This window comes from Prionailurus viverrinus, chromosome B3, assembly GCF_022837055.1.
Source record: "Prionailurus viverrinus isolate Anna chromosome B3, UM_Priviv_1.0, whole genome shotgun sequence".
Classification (NCBI taxonomy): domain Eukaryota; kingdom Metazoa; phylum Chordata; class Mammalia; order Carnivora; family Felidae; genus Prionailurus; species Prionailurus viverrinus.
In genome coordinates, this window is record NC_062566.1 from 99,268,334 (window position 1) to 99,286,247 (window position 17,914).

At 40.3% G+C, this 17,914-nt stretch overlaps 1 long non-coding RNA gene across 1 annotated transcript; it reads right to left on the reverse strand.

The window, feature by feature from the left end:
• Positions 1–7,458: 7,458 nt before the first annotated feature.
• LOC125167476 (uncharacterized) lies at positions 7,459–11,123 on the reverse strand. Its single transcript, XR_007152789.1, has 3 exons — positions 11,068–11,123; positions 8,113–8,170; positions 7,459–7,500 (listed from the first exon to the last, which is right to left on the reverse strand). It is a non-coding gene; the product is annotated as an uncharacterized LOC125167476 (long non-coding RNA).
• Between the last annotated feature and the right edge of the window lie 6,791 nt (positions 11,124–17,914).

Genomic DNA, 17,914 nt, shown 5'->3' on the forward strand with positions numbered 1-17,914 from the left:
CAGCAATCATAAACTCCCAAAAACAAAAGCCTAGGACCAGATGGCTTCATAGGCAAATTCTACCAAACATTTAAAGAAAAGTGAATATCCATTCTTCTCAAACTATCCCAAAAAAACAGAAAAGGAAAATTTCATTCTATGAATCCTTCAAATTCACTCTGTGAGGCCAGCATTATTGCCCTCATGCCAAAACCAGATAAAGACACCACAAAAAGAATAGTTTCAGGCCAATATCTCTGATGGACATAGATGCAAAATTTCTTAACAAAATACTAGCAAAACAAATTTAACAATAAAGAAATCATTCATCAAGATCAAGTGGGATTTATTCCTGGGCTGCAAGGGTGGTTCAATATTTGCAAGTCAATGTGATGTAACACATTAATAATAAAAAAAAGAATAAGAACCATATGATCATTTCAATAGATGCAGAAAACACATTTGACAATGTAAAAAATCCATTCATGATTTAAAAAGCCCTCAACAATAGGTTTAGAGTGAACATATCTCAATATAATAAATACCATATGTGAAAAACCCATAGCTAATATCTTGAGTGGGGAAGAACAGAGCTTTTCCCCTCAGGTCAGGAATAAGATAGGGTTGTCTACTCTCACCACTTTTATTCAATATAGTACTGGAAGTCCTAGCCACAGCAATCAGACAACAAAAAGAAAACAAAAAGGTATCCTTGGGGTGCCTGGGTGACTCATTTGGTCAAGCATCTGACTCTTGATTTCAGCTCAGGACATGATCTCATGAACCAGGAGATGGAGCCCTGTATCAGACTCTGCACTGACACAGCACAGTCTGCTTAGGATTCTCTCTCCCCCTCTCTCTTCTCTTCTCTCTCTCCCTCTCTCTCACAAAAATAAACATTAAAAAAAGAGGCAAAAGGCATCCAAATCGGCCAGAAGTAAAACTTTCACTATTTGCAGATGGCATAATACTCTATATAGGTACCTTGAAAGATTCCACCAAAAACCTGCTAGAATTGATACACGAATTCAGTAGAGTCACAGGATACAAAACCCATGTACAGAAATCTGTTACATTTCTATACACCAATAAGAGAAGGAATCCATTTACAACAATCCATTTACAATTGCACCAAACCATAAGATACCTAGGAATAAACCTAACCAAAGAGACGAAAGATCTGTACTCTGAAAACTATGAAAACTATAAAACACCGATGAAAGAAATTGAAGACAACACGAAGAAATGGAAAGACATTCCATCCTCATGGGTTGGAAGAATGCTGTTAAAATGTCTCTACTACCTAGAGCAAACTACACATTTAATGCAATCCCTATCAAAATACCAACAGCATTTTTCACAGAGCTAGAGCAATCGTATGATTGGTATGGAACCACAAGATTCTGATATCCAAAGTAATCTTAAAGAAAAGCAAAGCAAAAAGCAATCACAATTGCAGACTTTAAGTTGTATCACAAAGCTGTAGTGATCAAAACAGTATGGTATTAGCACAAAAATAGACACACAGATGAATGGAACAGAATAGAAAGCCCAGAGATGAACCCACTATTATATGGTCATTAATCTTTGACAAAGAAGGAAAGAATATTCAATGGGAAACAGATGGTCTCTTCAACAATTGGTGGTGTTGGTGTTAGGAAAACTGGATAGCAACATGCAAAACAATGAAAGTAGACCACTTCCTTACACCACACACAAAATAAATTCAAAATGGATTAAAGACCTAAATATGAGACCTGAAAATCAAAAAGGCCTTGAAGAGAGCTCAGGCAGTAATTTCTCTGACATCAGAAGTAATAACTTTTTTCTAGATAGGTCCTCAGAGGCAAGGGAAACAAAAGCAAAAATACATTGATGCGATTACATCAAAATAAAAAAACTTCTGCACAATGAAGAAAACAATCAACAAAACTGAAAGGCAACCAACAAAATGGGTGAAGATATCTGCAAATGACATTATGTGATAAAGGGTTTGTATCTAAAATATATCGAGAACTTATAAAACTCAACACTCAAAAACTGATCAAATTAAAAATTGGGAAGAAATGAATAGACATTTCTCCAAAGACGATATTCAGGTGGCCAACCATCACATGAAAAGATGCTCATCATCACTCACCATCAGGGAAATATAAATCAAAATTACATGAAGATATCACTTCACACCTGTTAGAATGGTTAAAATCAACAACAGAAAAAACCATCAGGTGTTGGGGAGAATGTGGAGAAAAAGGAACACTTGTGCACTAAATGATAGGAATAGAAACTTTTGCAGCCACTATGGAGAACACTATGGATGGAGTTTCCTCATAAAGTTAAATATAGAACCATGGTATGATCTAGCAATTGCACTACTAGGTATTTACCACCCCCCAATACAAAAAATACAAAATCAAAGGGATATACATACTCTTATGTTCACTGCAGCATTAGCAACAAAAGCCAAATTATGGAAACAGCCCAAGTGTCCATTGACTGATGAATGGCTAAATAAGCTGTGGGGTGTGTGTGTGTGTGTGTGTGAATGAAATCTTGCCATTTGCAATGACATGGATGGAGCTAGAAAATATTATGCTAAGCAGAATAAGTCAGTTAGAGAAAGATAAATACCATATAATTTTGCTCACACAGAATTTAAGAAACAAATGAGCAAAGGGAAAAAAGAGAGGCAAACCAAGAAACAGACTCTTAACTATAGAGAACTGATGGTACCAAAGTAGAGGTAGGGGGATGGGTGAAATAGGTGATGGGGATGAAGGAGTGCACTTGTGATGAGCACCACGTGTTATATGGAATTACTGAATCACTATATTGTACATCTGAAACTATTATGACACTGTAGGTTATCTAAAATTAAAACAAAAACTTTAAAAAATTAAATTAAAATAAATTTTAAAAAGCCTTTACTCCCCCCCCCCCCAATTCAGTCATGTTTTTATATGCTAAAAATGAACTATTTGGGAAGGAAATTAGAAAAACAATCCCATTCATAATAGTAGCAAAAGAATAAAATACTTAGGAATAAACTAAGGAGCCAAAGTTTTTTTAAAGTTTATTTATTTTGAGAGAGAGAGAGAGTGAGCAAGTGAGCATGGGTGGGGGAGAGGCAGAGAGAGCGCGCGCGAGCGCGCGCACGAGAGAATCCCAACCAGACTCCTCACTGTCAGTGCAGAGCTGGACACGGGGCTCAGTCTCCTGGTTTGTGAGATCAGGACCTGAGCTAAAAATCAAGAGTTGGATGCTTAACCAACTGAGCCACCCAGGAGCCCTTGAAAGATTTTTATACTGAAAATTAAAAACATTCATGAAAGAAATTAAACAAGACACAAATGGAAAGACAACTTATGTTAATGGATTAGAAGACTTAATATGGATGTTCATGGATTAGAAGACTAATCAAAGCAATCTACAGATTCAACACAATCCCTATCAAAATTCTAAAAACATTTTTTTACAGAAATAGAAAAGGCAAAAAAAAAAAAAGAAAAAGAAAAAAAGAAAAGGCAATTCTACAGTTCGTAAGGAACCACAGATGACTATGAATAGCCAATTCTAAGAAGAAAACTGGAAGCAGAACACTTCAAGATTTCAAACTATATTACAGAGTTTTAATAATTAAAAGAGTATGGTACTTGCATAAAAAGACATATAAACCAATGGAACATAAGAGAGCCCAGAAATAAATCCATATATACATGATTAAGGTATTTCAGCAAGGGTTTAAGAAAACACAATAGGGAAAAGATAGTCTTTTCAACTACTTGGTGTTGGGAAAACTGGACCATTCTACATATAAAAGAGTGAAGTTGGACCTGTAACTCACTCTATACACACAAAAATCAACTCAAACTGGTTAAAGACTTAAATGAAAGACCTGAAACTGTAAAGATTTTCAGAAGAAACCATAGGGAATAAACTTCATGATATTGGTTTTGATAATGATTTTATAGATATGACCGCCAAAGCACAGGCAACAAATAGACAAGTGGAACTCAAATTGAAAAGCTTCTGCACAGCAAAGGAAATGATGGAATGAAGAAGAAACCTATAGAATGAGAGAATATTTGCAAACCATATATTTGATCATACAACTCCACGAGAAAAAACTAATAACCTAATTTTAAAATGGGTTGAAGACTTGAGGAGCTTGAACAGACATTTCTCCAAAGATGACATACACATGGCCAACAGGTATATGAAAAAACGTTCATCACTAATCAAAAAAATGCTAACCAAAACCACAATCAGGGGCACCTGAGTGGCTCAGTTGGTTAAGCATGCCACACTTCATTTTGGCTCAGGTGATGATCTCATGGTTTATGGGACTGAGCCCACTTTGGGCTCTGTGCTGAAAGTGGGTGAAGCCTGCCTGGGATTCTCTCTCCTCTCTCCCTGCCCCTTATCCATGCACGTGCACTCTCACTCTCAAAATAAACATTAAAAAACCAAACAAAAAAATCCCCACAATCATCAGGGAAATACAAATCAAAACCACAATGAGATATCACTTCACACTTGCCAGAATGGCTAAAATCAACAACACAAGAAACAACAGGTGTTGGCAAGGATGTGGAGAAAGAGGAACCCTCTTCCACTGTTGGTGGGAATGCAAACTGGTTCAGCTACTGTGGAAAACAGTATGGAGGTTCCTCAGAAAGTTAAAAATAGAACTATCCTATGACCCAGTAATTCCACTACTAGGTATTTACCCTCAAAATACAAAAATACTAATTCAAAGGGGGATACAAAGGGATTCATTCAAAGGGATACAAAGGTATTCATTCAAAGGGATACATTCACCCTGATGTCTATAGCAGCATTATCTATAACAACCAAATTATGGAAATAGGAACAGCCCAAGTGTCCACTGACTGATAAATGTATAAAGACGATGTGGTATATATGTGATGGAATATTACTCAGCCATAAAAAAGAATGAAATCTTGCTGTTTGCAATGACGTGGATGGAGCTAGAGAGTATTGTGCTAAGTGAAATTAGTCAGAGAAAGACAAATCCCATATGACTTCGCTCATATGGAATTTAACAAACAAAACAAAGGGGGAAAAGAGAGAGGGAGGCAAACCAAGAAACAGACTCTTAACTATAGAGAACAGATGGTTGCCAGAAGGGAGGTGGGTGGGGAGATGGGTGAAACAGGTGATGGGGATTAAGGAGTGCACTTGTTGTGATGACCACCAGCTGTTGTATGGAAGCGCTGAATCACCATATTGTACACCTGAAACTAATATTATACTGCATGTTAACTAGAATTTGCAAACTTAAAAACACAGTGAGATATCATGTCACAGCTGTCAGAATGACTATTATCAAAACAAAACAAAAACAAAACAGAGGTGTCAGCAAGGATGTAGAGAAATGAGAACCTTTGCACACTGTTGGTGGGAATGCAAAATGGCACAGATGGAAAACAGAAAGTTCCTCAAAAAATTAAAAATAGAACTGCTTTGTGACCCAGCAATCCCTCTTCTAGGTTTACATCCCAAAGAAGTGAAATCGGAATCTTGAATGGATATTAGCACTCCCATTTATTGCAGCACTATTCTCAATAGCTAAGATGTGGAAACAACCCAAATGTCCCCTGACAGATGAATAGATAATGTGGCATATGTATACAAAATAATATGTAGCCTTAAAACAGAAGGAAATGCTACAATATGTGACAACATGGACGGACCTTGAGGACATTATGCTGTGAAATAAGCTTGATCCAGAAAGACAAACACTACGTGATTCCACTTATATGAAGTATCAAAACTAGTCAAATTTATAAAATCAAAGATTGGAATGGTGGTTACTAAGGGATAAGGAGGGAGGCAGATATGGGGGTGGGGTTATTAACCAACAGGCATGATATTTTTGTTAAATATGATGAATAGATGAATAAGCTCTACCACCTTTTAACACCTACACAAAAAGAGACTCTGAACAGATTAAAGACCCGACATCGTAAAAATCTTAGAACACAGGCAATAATTGCTCTGACATCAGCCGTAAAGACATTTTTCTTCTACATAAGTCTCCTAAGGCAAAGGAAACAAGCAAAAAGCAAACTATTGGCACTACAAAGCTTTTGCACAGCGAACGAAACCATCAACAAAACAAAAAGACAACCTACGGAATAGGAGAAGATATTTGCAAATGATATATCTGATAAGGGGTTAATATCTAAAATATATAAGGAACTATACAACACCACTAAAATAAAAAACAAAAACAAAAAAACATCCAATGAAAAAATGGGCAGAGGAAGTGAGCATTTTTCCAAATAAGACCTACAGATGGCCAACAGACACTTCATGATGTTCAACATCACTCATCATCAGGGAAATGCAAATCAAAACCACAAGGAGGTATCACCTCACATCTATTAGAATGGGGAAAAAAAAGAAATAACCAGTGTTGGCAAGGATGTGGGGGGTGGGGGGTAAGGTACCCTTTTGCATTGTTGGTGAGAATATAAGTTGGTATAACCACTGTGGGAAACAATATGGAGGTTCCTCAAAAAATTGAATAGAATATCATATGATCCAATTCCACTACTGGATATTAACCCAAAGGAAAAAAAAACTAATTCAAAAATTTATATGCACCCTTATGTTTGTTTACTGCAGCATTATTCATGATAGCCAACCCAAATGTCCATCAATATATGAATGGATAAGATGTGGTACACATACATGCATACACATACACACAGGGGTGGGGGGTGGGGGTAGATATTATGTAGCCATTTAAAAGGTGAGGTGAGATTATGCCATCTGAGGCACCATGGAAGGACCTAGAGGGTATTATGCTAAGTGAAATAAGTCAGACTGAGAAAGACAAATACCATGTGATTTCATCCATAAGTGGAATCTAAACAAAATCAACAAAAAGTTAGAATCAGACCTATAAATACAGAGAACAAACTGATGGTTGCCAGAGGGCAAAGGATAGAGATTTGGGCAAAATGGGTAAAGAGAGTGGGAGTTTCAGGCTTCCATGCATGGAATGAATAAGTCATGGGAACAAAAGGCACAGCATAGGGAATACAGTCCGTGATACTGTAATAGCGATATGTGGGGACAGATGGTAGCTACACTTGCTGTGAGCATAGCCTGATGCATAAACTTGTTGAATCACTGTGTTGTACACCTGACACTAACGTAACATTGTGGGTCAACCAGACTCAAGTAAAAAGCTCTAGAGGGCTGTACAACATTTTAAGTATGGTCAACAATAATATATACTTAAATTCGTTAAGAGGACAGATCTCACATAAAGTGTTCTCATTACAATCAAAACTTTAAAAAAAAATTGTACTAGCCTGGGTGGCTCAGTCAGTTAAGCGGCCGACTTCGGCTCAGGTCATGATCTCGCGGTCTGTGAGTTCGAGCCCCGTGTCGGGCTCTGTGCTGACAGCTGGGATCCTGGAGCCTGTTTCGGATGCTGTGTCTCCCTCTTTCTCTGACCCTCCCCTGTTCATGCTCTGTCTCTCCCTGCCTCAAAAATAAATAAAACGTTAAAAAAAATAAAAAATTGGACTAAACCAATGGCTTTCAAAGTGTAGATAGTGTAGAACACTTTCAAAAAATCAGATGACTTCTCATTCAGATTCCTAATATGTAAGTGGGTAAAAGCAATATTTTAGTGGCATAAGTTTAAAAAGCTTAAATGGGTAAAATTACTCAAATGAGAAAAAAATGATAAAATCTAGGATTATGGAAAACAGTTATAGTCCTATCAGCCTTATCAATCTTTCTGCTTCATTGGGGGAAAAAAAAAAAAACCTGATTCATAGCTCAACTTCCATCTTAATACTCTTTAATTCAAACCAGAAGCTTGAAAGAGAATAGAAAATGTTCTCCAAGTTAAATCACTAACAATATCTAACAATGAGAGCCATTCTTATAAATGTGTCAGACAAAAATTGCCTAATAAATACAAAACCACTCGTAGCATTATGTCTTGCATAATATATAAGTGTAGGCAGGCACCAAGCGATAGGCCTGAGCTACATTCTTGTTGCAAACCTGAATTTAAAAGGAAACAGCAACAATTGTACTCATGGAGAATGAAAGTTGTTGGTATCCTGTGTACATTATACTCACAGCATCAGCTTGATTTCCCAGGAGCTTGCATTTCACCAATGGCCTAACATGCCACATCCTACAAGGCAATTTGCAATCCATTAGTTTAGAGCTTCTGATAACCCAAACAGAGTCAGATTCTGTCCATCAAACCCTTTCTTTTCCTCTGAAAGTGACGCATGAAGACAGTGAAGGAAAGCTTTCAACTTCAAAGAGACTGAACATGGTAGAAATATCATTTATGTTAAGTATGTTAATTGAAAACAAATTAAATATTTAACTATGTATATATTACTATATATCTACATGCATTGGTGAGATATATAGAAATAGAAATATATATATATACATATATATATATATATAATTCATTCTTTATAATAAAATTTTAACCAATACTTTAAGGTAGCTTAACTTGTATAACAGTTAAGTATCACCTGTAAATACTCTGGAACACTTAACCTTTGCTAAAGAAAGGTGTTCCTCGGGGCGCCTGAGTGGCGCAGTCGGTTAAGCGTCCGACTTCAACCAGGTCACGATCTCGCGGTCCGGGAGTTCGAGCCCCGCGTCAGGCTCTGGGCTGATGGCTCAGAGCCTGGAGCCTGTTTCCGATTCTGTGTCTCCCTCTCTCTCTGCCCCTCCCCCGTTCATGCTCTGTCTCTCTCTGTCCCAAAAATAAATAAACGTTGAAAAAAAATTAAAAAAAAAAAAAGAAAGGTGTTCCTCATCTAAATAACTCTTTCAGTGGAAGCTCTCTTATCTGACCTCTACTTCGCCTTCTTACAGAATTCATCACTGTTCTCCATTCCTTCCATGGAACATGCTAATGGATTCTAGCATGAGGCTAGTGATTTGCTACCCTCTACTAACTTGGTCTTTCAAACCCTAGAAGACTGTCAAGACTGGTTTCTCTACCGTCTTCCGTGCCAAGACGAGACTCTCAGGCTCTGACTCTAGCTCCCCAATCTGCAAATGTCTCAGGGTAAAGGAACCTGGAAATCAATAGCTCACCTCTCTGTGATCCTATAAATCTAAGTATAGACCTGCCTAGTTGCGGGTGGGCATCAGCTGCCCTCTTATGCCTTTTAACAGAATTTTTAAATTGTATCTTACATTTCATTTCACTTTATGGCCTTTCTAGTTATTCTTGGTGAGAGCATTAGTCTGTTGCAGGATCCTGCGTAGGGGCAAGAGTCCCAAGCCTGTATTTGAGGCCACCGAACAAGAGTGGGGGTTCAACCACGCAGCTTTTGTTTATCTAATTTCTATTGTAGGGCCCTAAAAAAATTCTCCTCTGCTCAAAAAGTTAACGTTCCTCAAGCTTTGACAACCACGTACCAAAATTGTTCTTTTTTTCCCCTCTCCTTTTACTTTCAAATGATCTTTCTTCACAAAAACACGAACTCATGGCGTTTAACGGTTCTACTTTAAATGTGCCATACAGCAGTGATTTGTTAATTCAACTTTATTTTAATGGGGCTTGAGACTCACTTGGAATTGACTAGAATTTATTCTGGGGGATGCATCCTCTCCCTGCGTCTTCTGAAGACGGTGTTGTACACGGAAATGGAGAGACGGTCCGGGCTCTGCTGCTCAGGCAGGACAGACGCTCAGTTTTGCTCTGAGGTTCTCTAGTCAGTAACTCTAGGCACTTGTGCATAAAGAACCGGTGGCCCCAACTAATCCCAAGTACCTGACTTTATGGAAAATAGCTTATTATCCTTAGTGAACTTTCTTTGCAATTGGCTGTTTCCCGAGGCCAGACAATGCCCAGGGAAGCAGGAGAACAGCCTTCTCCAAATCAGAGCCCACATAGAATTGAGGACTCATAAAGGTGTCTGGCGGGCTTGCTCCTTGGCTAAAAATCAATTTTATCTTCGACCTTGAGGAAACCAGAGTGTAGGTCAATGCCCATTAAGAAAAGTGTGCAGAAATGCTTATAGAAATAGTACCACCTTATTTTCTGTCTGCATCCCTCTCTCCCAGCCCTCGGTCTCCCCTGTTACCTATGAACAATCTGAAAAGAAGATCCCCCTGAGCTACCAAGTTCCTTTAAAGATAATTGTATTCTCTCCCTACATTGCCCCTCCATTTGAAAAGCAAACCTCCTGTCACCCCACTGCAGAGTATCTAGATGTTACAAACCGTGCCACTATTTTAATGTTCCTGCTCTTGAAAAATACTTGGCATTCCTCAGGGGAAAAGATGTGTATACTTAATGTTGCTACTATTCTCATTCCAAAGTTAAGAGTTGCTCTTTCTCTTAGCGGTCCTCAGCCCGCCCCGCCCCCCCCCCCCCCCCCCCCCGAGCTCTTGGGGCTGCATGCCCTCCCCGTCAGCGCTACCGCTCATTTCAAAAGCAACAGCCAAAGCAGATGCGAGGGAGATGCTCCCCTGCTCATAAATTCTAGGAGCGAAAATAGCAACAGCTGTAGCAATTGCAGGATTTCAGCAGGTAATCAAGTAACTAAGTGCCAAAAGCGGATTGGACAATTCTACTGGGGCCTGGGACAGAGGGCAGCGAGAACTTGAACTTGGAGAGGAATCTTCCCTGCAATCAACGAAAATGTAAGCCCAGTGACTGCACCCTGCTACGCACAGATTTTCCTGCTTTCAATGCCAGTCCCTGAGCAGTAGGAATAACCTTCCTCATAACATTTGGCTTTCTTGGATATATTTACCTCTATTGCATACTGCCAAGGTTCACCTGTGTATTTTCATCACCGGTTTAATAACATTTTTCAAGACCCTTACGTACTTATGAAAGGATGGGTATGCCTGTTTAGGCTGAGGCTTATGGGTAGAATTTCTTCTGAAATGTTCTTCTCCCAAATCTAAAGGGCAGCGATTCTCATAGCAAAGGTTTTAGAAGGTACAAGAGGGTCAGTAATGAACCTCCAGGCTAAGAAGGCACTTTAGGACCAAAACGACACAAGCCGCTCCACAGTGTTTACAGTTTCGTCCAGGGTAACTTACTGACAAGAAGAATCCAGCAGGCAAACAATCCAAAGACCGCACGACAACTCTCCACCCTGCCAGGGCCTTACCCCCAGCTTTTATAGAGGGAGGGGCACAGTGGTGAGGTCACAGCATAGTTATTTAAAGTGGCACCATCTGTGCTCCAGAGGATCTCTACTAGTTATCTACAGTGGGCCCTTCTGTGCGCCACTTTAGGGAAGATCAGAAAAAGCCTTCTCTCATTGTGATCAGGGCTTACATTAACCTCTTAGGGCCTGGAACACGTAGCTCCGAGGGAGGTCACTGCGCAGGCGTGAAGAAGATGGCGAGCCAACGATGGCGTCAGAGCCGTCAGCACCCCTACAAAGGGAGACCAGACTCTCCTGCTCATCTTTGGAAGTTAGAACAGCACTCAGGGGCCAGGGAGGCCTATGAGGCATGGAAAGGAGAAAGGATACTGTGCCTGTTCTCTTTTGTTATTAGACGTAATTATGAAAGACTTTCCCATTGAGAGGAGAGAACCAGGCTCTAAGTACTGGCCTAGTGGCTAAGAGCACAGACTCTGCCTGGTTCAAATATAGGCTCTGTGACCTTGGACAAGTGTTCAGTGTGCGGGTTTCCGCATCTGTATAATAATGCTAGTAATACCCACCTCCAATGATTTTATGAGAATGAAATGATTCACTACATGCTAAGTGCCTAGAACAATACCTAGCACATGGTAAGCTCAGTAAATATTATCCCCTTATATGAATCATGTATCTCCTCAATATTAAGCATGTGTCCAACTGTTGGAACTTTAGAAAATAGCTCTATAGAGTAAAAATATGCCTTTGGTATATATTTTTAAATGTTCTTCTATTAGTTAGAAGTCTGTTGGTTGCAAGTTCAACTTTAAACTAGCCTACGGGGACAGAAAAATAAATTTATTGGCTCTCGTGCATGCCTAGGAAGTTCAGTGGTCCATCTTGCTTGGACCCAAGGTCTCTGTCTCTGTCTGTCTCTCTCTCCATCTCTTGGCTGAGCTCACATGATGTCTTCCACCTTCCGCCTTCCTTATACCCTCCTGACCTAGCATCTCCAGTAAAAACAATCTCATTTGACACCCCAGCAGAAGAGACCCAGCAAGGACTGTGATTGGCTCAGCCTAGAACCGGTCACTTTAGGGTTAACCTAGCTTTCTGGGTTAGCAGGAACCTACATTGCACATTTTGTAAGACAAAGATTCATTGTAAATATAGAAATATTAAACTATGTCTCTGATTTTCTGTAGTCAATAAACTAATTTATTGATTACCTTTCAATCTACAACTCTAAAACCTAAATTCTAAAAACTGGTTGTGAATTCCTAGAGAACTGTGTTGACAGAGATTTTGAGGTTGCATTCTTGCTCAGACAAAACAATACTGGCTAAGGGTATGGTTTGGGCAGTGATGGTACCTATGCCGGGTGATAACTGTCTGTTTTATGCCAGGTTAAGAACCCTTACCCACAAACTGAGGACATTACAGATGGAGAGACTTTCAATTGGAGCCATGTGTCAGAGCTGAGCTTCCAAGCAATGCTAGAGTTAATTCAAACAGCCAGTCAACACCAAGCATGGCAGGTTATGCACTTAAGTGAGCAGCTTTACAACACCACAAATGAGTGTTGACAGGCTGACTCATCTCTGTTAAGAAGGAAGAACATGCTGATTTATCTCTTTCAAAGCCCTCTGGGTCAACCTCTTGTAAACCCTACCTTGAGGTGCTTTACCATGAAACAACAGATAAATAAGGACAAAAGGGTAACTTAAACTTTTCTTTTTCATGTTGGCATTCTTAGAGTTCAATACTTCAAATGACATAGTACATATAGTGTTTCACCAGTTGCTAGATATAGTAAGTACTCATCAATGATAGCTGTTTTCATGATTATTTCCACAACTTTTCTGTGTATAAAGCGTATGTTTTATCACCAAATAAAAGGTGAGAGACTTGTATAGCCAAATTCTTAAAGATTTTCTTGGAAGATGCCAGGCAAGATCTCCCTGTGTTAATCATGTTTTTTTATTTTTTATGTTTTATGATGTTTGACATCTTGGGGACCACATGAACATGGGGAGAGACTGCCCTTCCAGAGCTGGGGTAGCAAACAACTTGCCTGTGAGCACACCTTTCACACACCAACCAACTAATCCAAAATCCATATTCCCATCTACCTCCTTTATCAAAACCTCACACACCAAGCCCATATTTCCCCTGCCCCAAATCACCTCAGGGCCAAGTACTAGGCAACTGGAGACCACTCTTATAGCCCAGAGCCTGCCTTTGCTCAAACTTGCCTACCCTGCCTCACCCAGTCCTTCCGCCAGGAACCACAGTAGAGTCCCTGGGCCACACTTCTCTGGTTGCTCTTTCTGCTTCCTGCCTTGCCCGGTGCTTCCCCTGGTGGCCCTGCATGGAGCTGCATGCCCCCTCCTCTTGGGCCTTGTAAGTAACAAACTCTTTCCAAGTCCATTGTCTCCATGTCTGTCATCTCAGGAAACCTGATTAAAACAAATCCCAGGTACATATGAAGACATTCCTATAACCATAAACAATAGGGTTGAGGAATAATATGCAAAGAAAAAAAATACTCTCAAAATTGAAATGGAAGTAAAAATGTGGGAAGAGAAGACCTTTGAATACAGTATGTTGAGATCATTTATTATTTGTTGTCTTTCTCTAGTTGTGTTTGGGAAAGGAGTTACCCAAATCCAAGCATACACTTGGAACTATGGAATTTATATAGGAATAAATATCCACTTTCTTTAGGGTAGGGTACAGAGTTTAACAAAATTATGGATAGTATTAATATTAGCAGAAATAATCTCCAATATAATCTTTAGCAATGTAGCCGTTAATTAAGTCTCATCGAAACATGTTCAAGCTTGGACTAGGTTTTTTTTGTTTTGTTTTTTTTTTGCATTTTCTTCTTTTATTTTCAAGAATCTTTTAAGTGATTTCTCTTGGTTTCATTGCCAAGTTTTATTATTTTATATTATTTTTTAAGTTTATTTATTTATTTTGAGAGACACAGAGAGAACACCGGCAGGGAAGGAGCAGAGAGAGAGATTATTCCCAAGCAGGCTCTGCCTTGTCAGTGCAGGGCCCATGCAGGCCTCAGTCTCCCAAACCATCAGATCATGACCTGAGCTGAAATCAAGACTTGGAGGCTTAACTGACTGAGCCACCCAGGTGCCCCATTCACTGCCAAATTTTAAAACACCAAGCCCTTGGGTTAGATATAACATGCCCATATATAAAATTAATCATCAAAAGAAATGCTTACGGGTGCCTGGGTGGCTGAGTCGGTTCAGCATCAGACTCTTGGTTTTGGCCCAGGTCATGATCTTACAGTTTTGTGAGTTTGAGCCCCATATATGGCTCTGCACTAGCAGCATGGAGCCTGCTTGGGATTCTCTCTCCCTCTCCCTCTGCCCCTCTCCTGTTCACGCTGTCTCTCTCAAAATAAGTAAATGAACTTAACATTAGGAAAAAAGAAATGCCTAGTTAGAATGGCTTTTTGGAGTAAAGAACAAAGAGAGCGGCTGTGGGGAGGAAACGGGGAGACCTATAAGGAATTGCAGCACCCGGGTGCAAGGGAGCAGCACCCACAGGGCCATTATGGAGACGGAAAGCACAGCTACTCGAGTGTATTCTGCATAGACACTCTGTGCACCGGAAGGAGGGAGAAACAATTTACAGACCAAGGAAGGCCTGGACAAAATTATCCATTTTTGGAGGAATCATTTGTGCTGCAGCCATGAACACTTTCTGGAGAGCTATTTGAGGAGGCAGATGTTTAGATAATATATTGCTGCTTTGCATTTCTATAACACCTTCCATCTAAGAGCTGCAGAGTGTAACACAAACATTAACTAATAAATTAAGCCTTGTGGCACCTCTGCATGATTGATAGGCATAATAGCCATTTTTATAGTGTGAGAAAGGCAGCACCCTGCTCAAAGGTGCTCAAGTCATTTACCCAAGGTCATGAAGGGGGAAAAATGACAAACTGTTTCAAATTGGAGCACCAATTCTCCCCACACTCACATAATGTGTTTTTTCTCACTTGGCAGGTCAGCAACTTCAAGAGCATGTGTTTGTTTCCATGGGACACTTTAGCGGTAGAGGGGGATGCGATGTAGAGCCTGGTTTCCACTGATCTGCTTCAGGAGATAGCTCTTTAATTTAACTGGGAGATGGTTTGAAAATATTAAGTCTTGGATCAAAGCCTTACTTCTTTCTCTCTGGTTTACCCAGGAATTAATTTGTTTGCTAATGCTGGTCTCTTTCCTGGGATGACAGTGGCCTTTCGCTCTAGAGTTGTGTGTTCATGTTGCTTAATCCGATTATGCAAAGGACTTAAAATATTACAAGAATATCAAACAACCCCAACACATCTGTGGAGGCATTAATGTAATTATTTTTATTGCTGTTTTAATTTCTGAAAAGCCCATAAAACTGTCATTGAAAGTAGAGTGTGATATGTCAACAAAAGACAGGGCCAACCCTTAACAGAATCTAGTGGGCTTGTCAGTGAAATCTTTTTTTACTTTGGTCAAACGTTACTATGTATCTTCCTAAAGGCTACTCACTCCATATCACAGGTTGCACTTAGTAACAACTTGTTCCATAGTGGTATTGTCTTTTTCCTCTTTCTCTCCATAGCCCACACAGTTTTTCCAGTAGAATAATCAGGTGGAGGGAAAACAAAGTAAGGAAATCAAATATAAATCCTTGGTACTCACGAACTCTTGGAAAAAAGATGGCCACCACTGTTACACAAAGCTGTGGGGATTTCTACCTCAGTGAGCATTTTCAAACTTCTCAGGAAGTAACGGGTTCACCTCGAAGTCACTCATGTCCTTAATTGTCATTTGTTTTCCTCTTTCCTATAGCTAGAAATATAAGTTTGTTTGTTTTTTTTTTTTCAAACGAAGCAAGATATGATTTGCTTGTCCCTGGTTAACAGCTTCCTTTCTTCTCCAGACCCTGTCCTGTGGCAGCATTAGCACTCATGTCAGATAAGACTATTACTCATCATGTTAACAAATTACATTTAGGCAGCACTTTGCATCACTCCCCATGTCCCCACCTGTTTTCTCCCCATTTGTCACAACACCTCAAATACAGGTACTGACTAGGGGATGGTGAGGTGACAGAGCCAGGAGGGACCTGATCACCTGGCTCCCACCGTGTGCTGAGGGCACTAGAAACCACATGGGCATGGAGGCATTTGTGCTGGATGCCCATCCCAGCCCTGGGAACTGGTCATCCTGAAGAAATCCTGTCACACATTTGCCCTGGTCATGTCAATGAGGAATGGGTGCTTATCCAAATGGGGGTGGGGGTGCTTATCCAAATGTGTGTTTGGGAGAGGAAGCAGTGAATACCCATAGTTTAGGAGGGGAAAAAAAACCACCCTACATGGTTCTGATACAGCCTTCTGGGAGGCTGGTTGAAACCATCCTGACAGACTACATAGATTTTTTTAAAGCATAGTTTGTCCTAGAGTTAAGGTGTAGACAAACTTCAATGTACAGTCCATTCCTGACCCATGTGGACAAATTGCCAGGGTCAAAGAACAGGAGGCGAAGAAGGGCAAGTTCGTGGAAATAGCACGTGGGTCAACCAGCAGGCCGAGCCACTGTGCCACGGCTGGTGCATTTTCATACTCACTGTTGCCACAGTTTCCTTAGAACTCTCTTTTGTAGCAAGGCTGATAAAGGAAGAACTACCTATATGCTGGAAGAGAAACCATTCCAGAGCCCTGGGAGAGGGAATAAGATCATTTCTCGGCACTGGACTCTGTGGTTTGGCCTTTGGAGCCTGGCCCTGCTCAGTTTGAGGCTCATTTGCCTGACTCCAAGAATAGAGCTAGGGTTGGCTGAAGTGATGTGGCTACTGTGCACATCCTGGTCATTAAGGATTTTAGGGAAAATACAGCCTCTTCTTTGGAAGTTTGTACTGAAACCTTTGAAGCAGCCAAACAAGCAAACCAACAAACAAAAACAAAAAAAAAAACATTGGGGCGCCTGGGTGGCTCAGTCGGTTAAGCATCTGACTTCAGCTCAGGTCATGATCTCACGGTCCGTGAGTTCAAGCCCTGCGTCAGGCTCTGGGCTGACAGCTCAGAGCCTGGAGCCTGTTTCAGATTCTGTGTCTCCCTCTCTCTCTGACCCTCCCCCGTTCATGCTCTGTCTCTCTCTGTCTCAAAAATAAATAAAACGTTAAAAATAAATTAAAAAACAAAAAAAACAAAAAAACAAAAAAACAAAAAAGCCAGAGCACATGAAGTCAGTCCTTCTGATTTTCCCAGGGAATTTGTGTATTGTGATGGGAAAGAAAACTATTTCTTAACCATTTGAGCCTCTGCTTGACTGAAGATTAGCAGGGTTGAGTGGTTTTGTGAAAACAGAGGAAGATTTGTGGCTACAAATTCAGCTAAAATTCTCACTTGAAATCATCAACACGATAAAAAGGCAACCTACTCAGTGGGAGAAAATATTTGTAAGTCAGGTATCTGATAAAGGGTTACTATCCAAAATATATAAATAACGCATGCAAATGAATGGCAACAAAACAAAAGAAAAACCCACACAATCTATTAAAAACGGGCAGAGGAACTGAATAGACATTTTTCCAAAGAAGACATGTGAGGGGCGCCTGGGTGGCTCAGTTGGTAAGTGTCTGACTTCAGCCCAGGTCATTGTCTCACGGTTTGTGCGTTCGAGCCCCGCATCAGGCTCTGTGCTGACAGCTCGGAGCCTGGAGCCTGCTTCGGATTCTGTGTCTCCCTCTCTCTCTGCCCCTCCCCTGCTCATGCTCTGTCTCTCTCT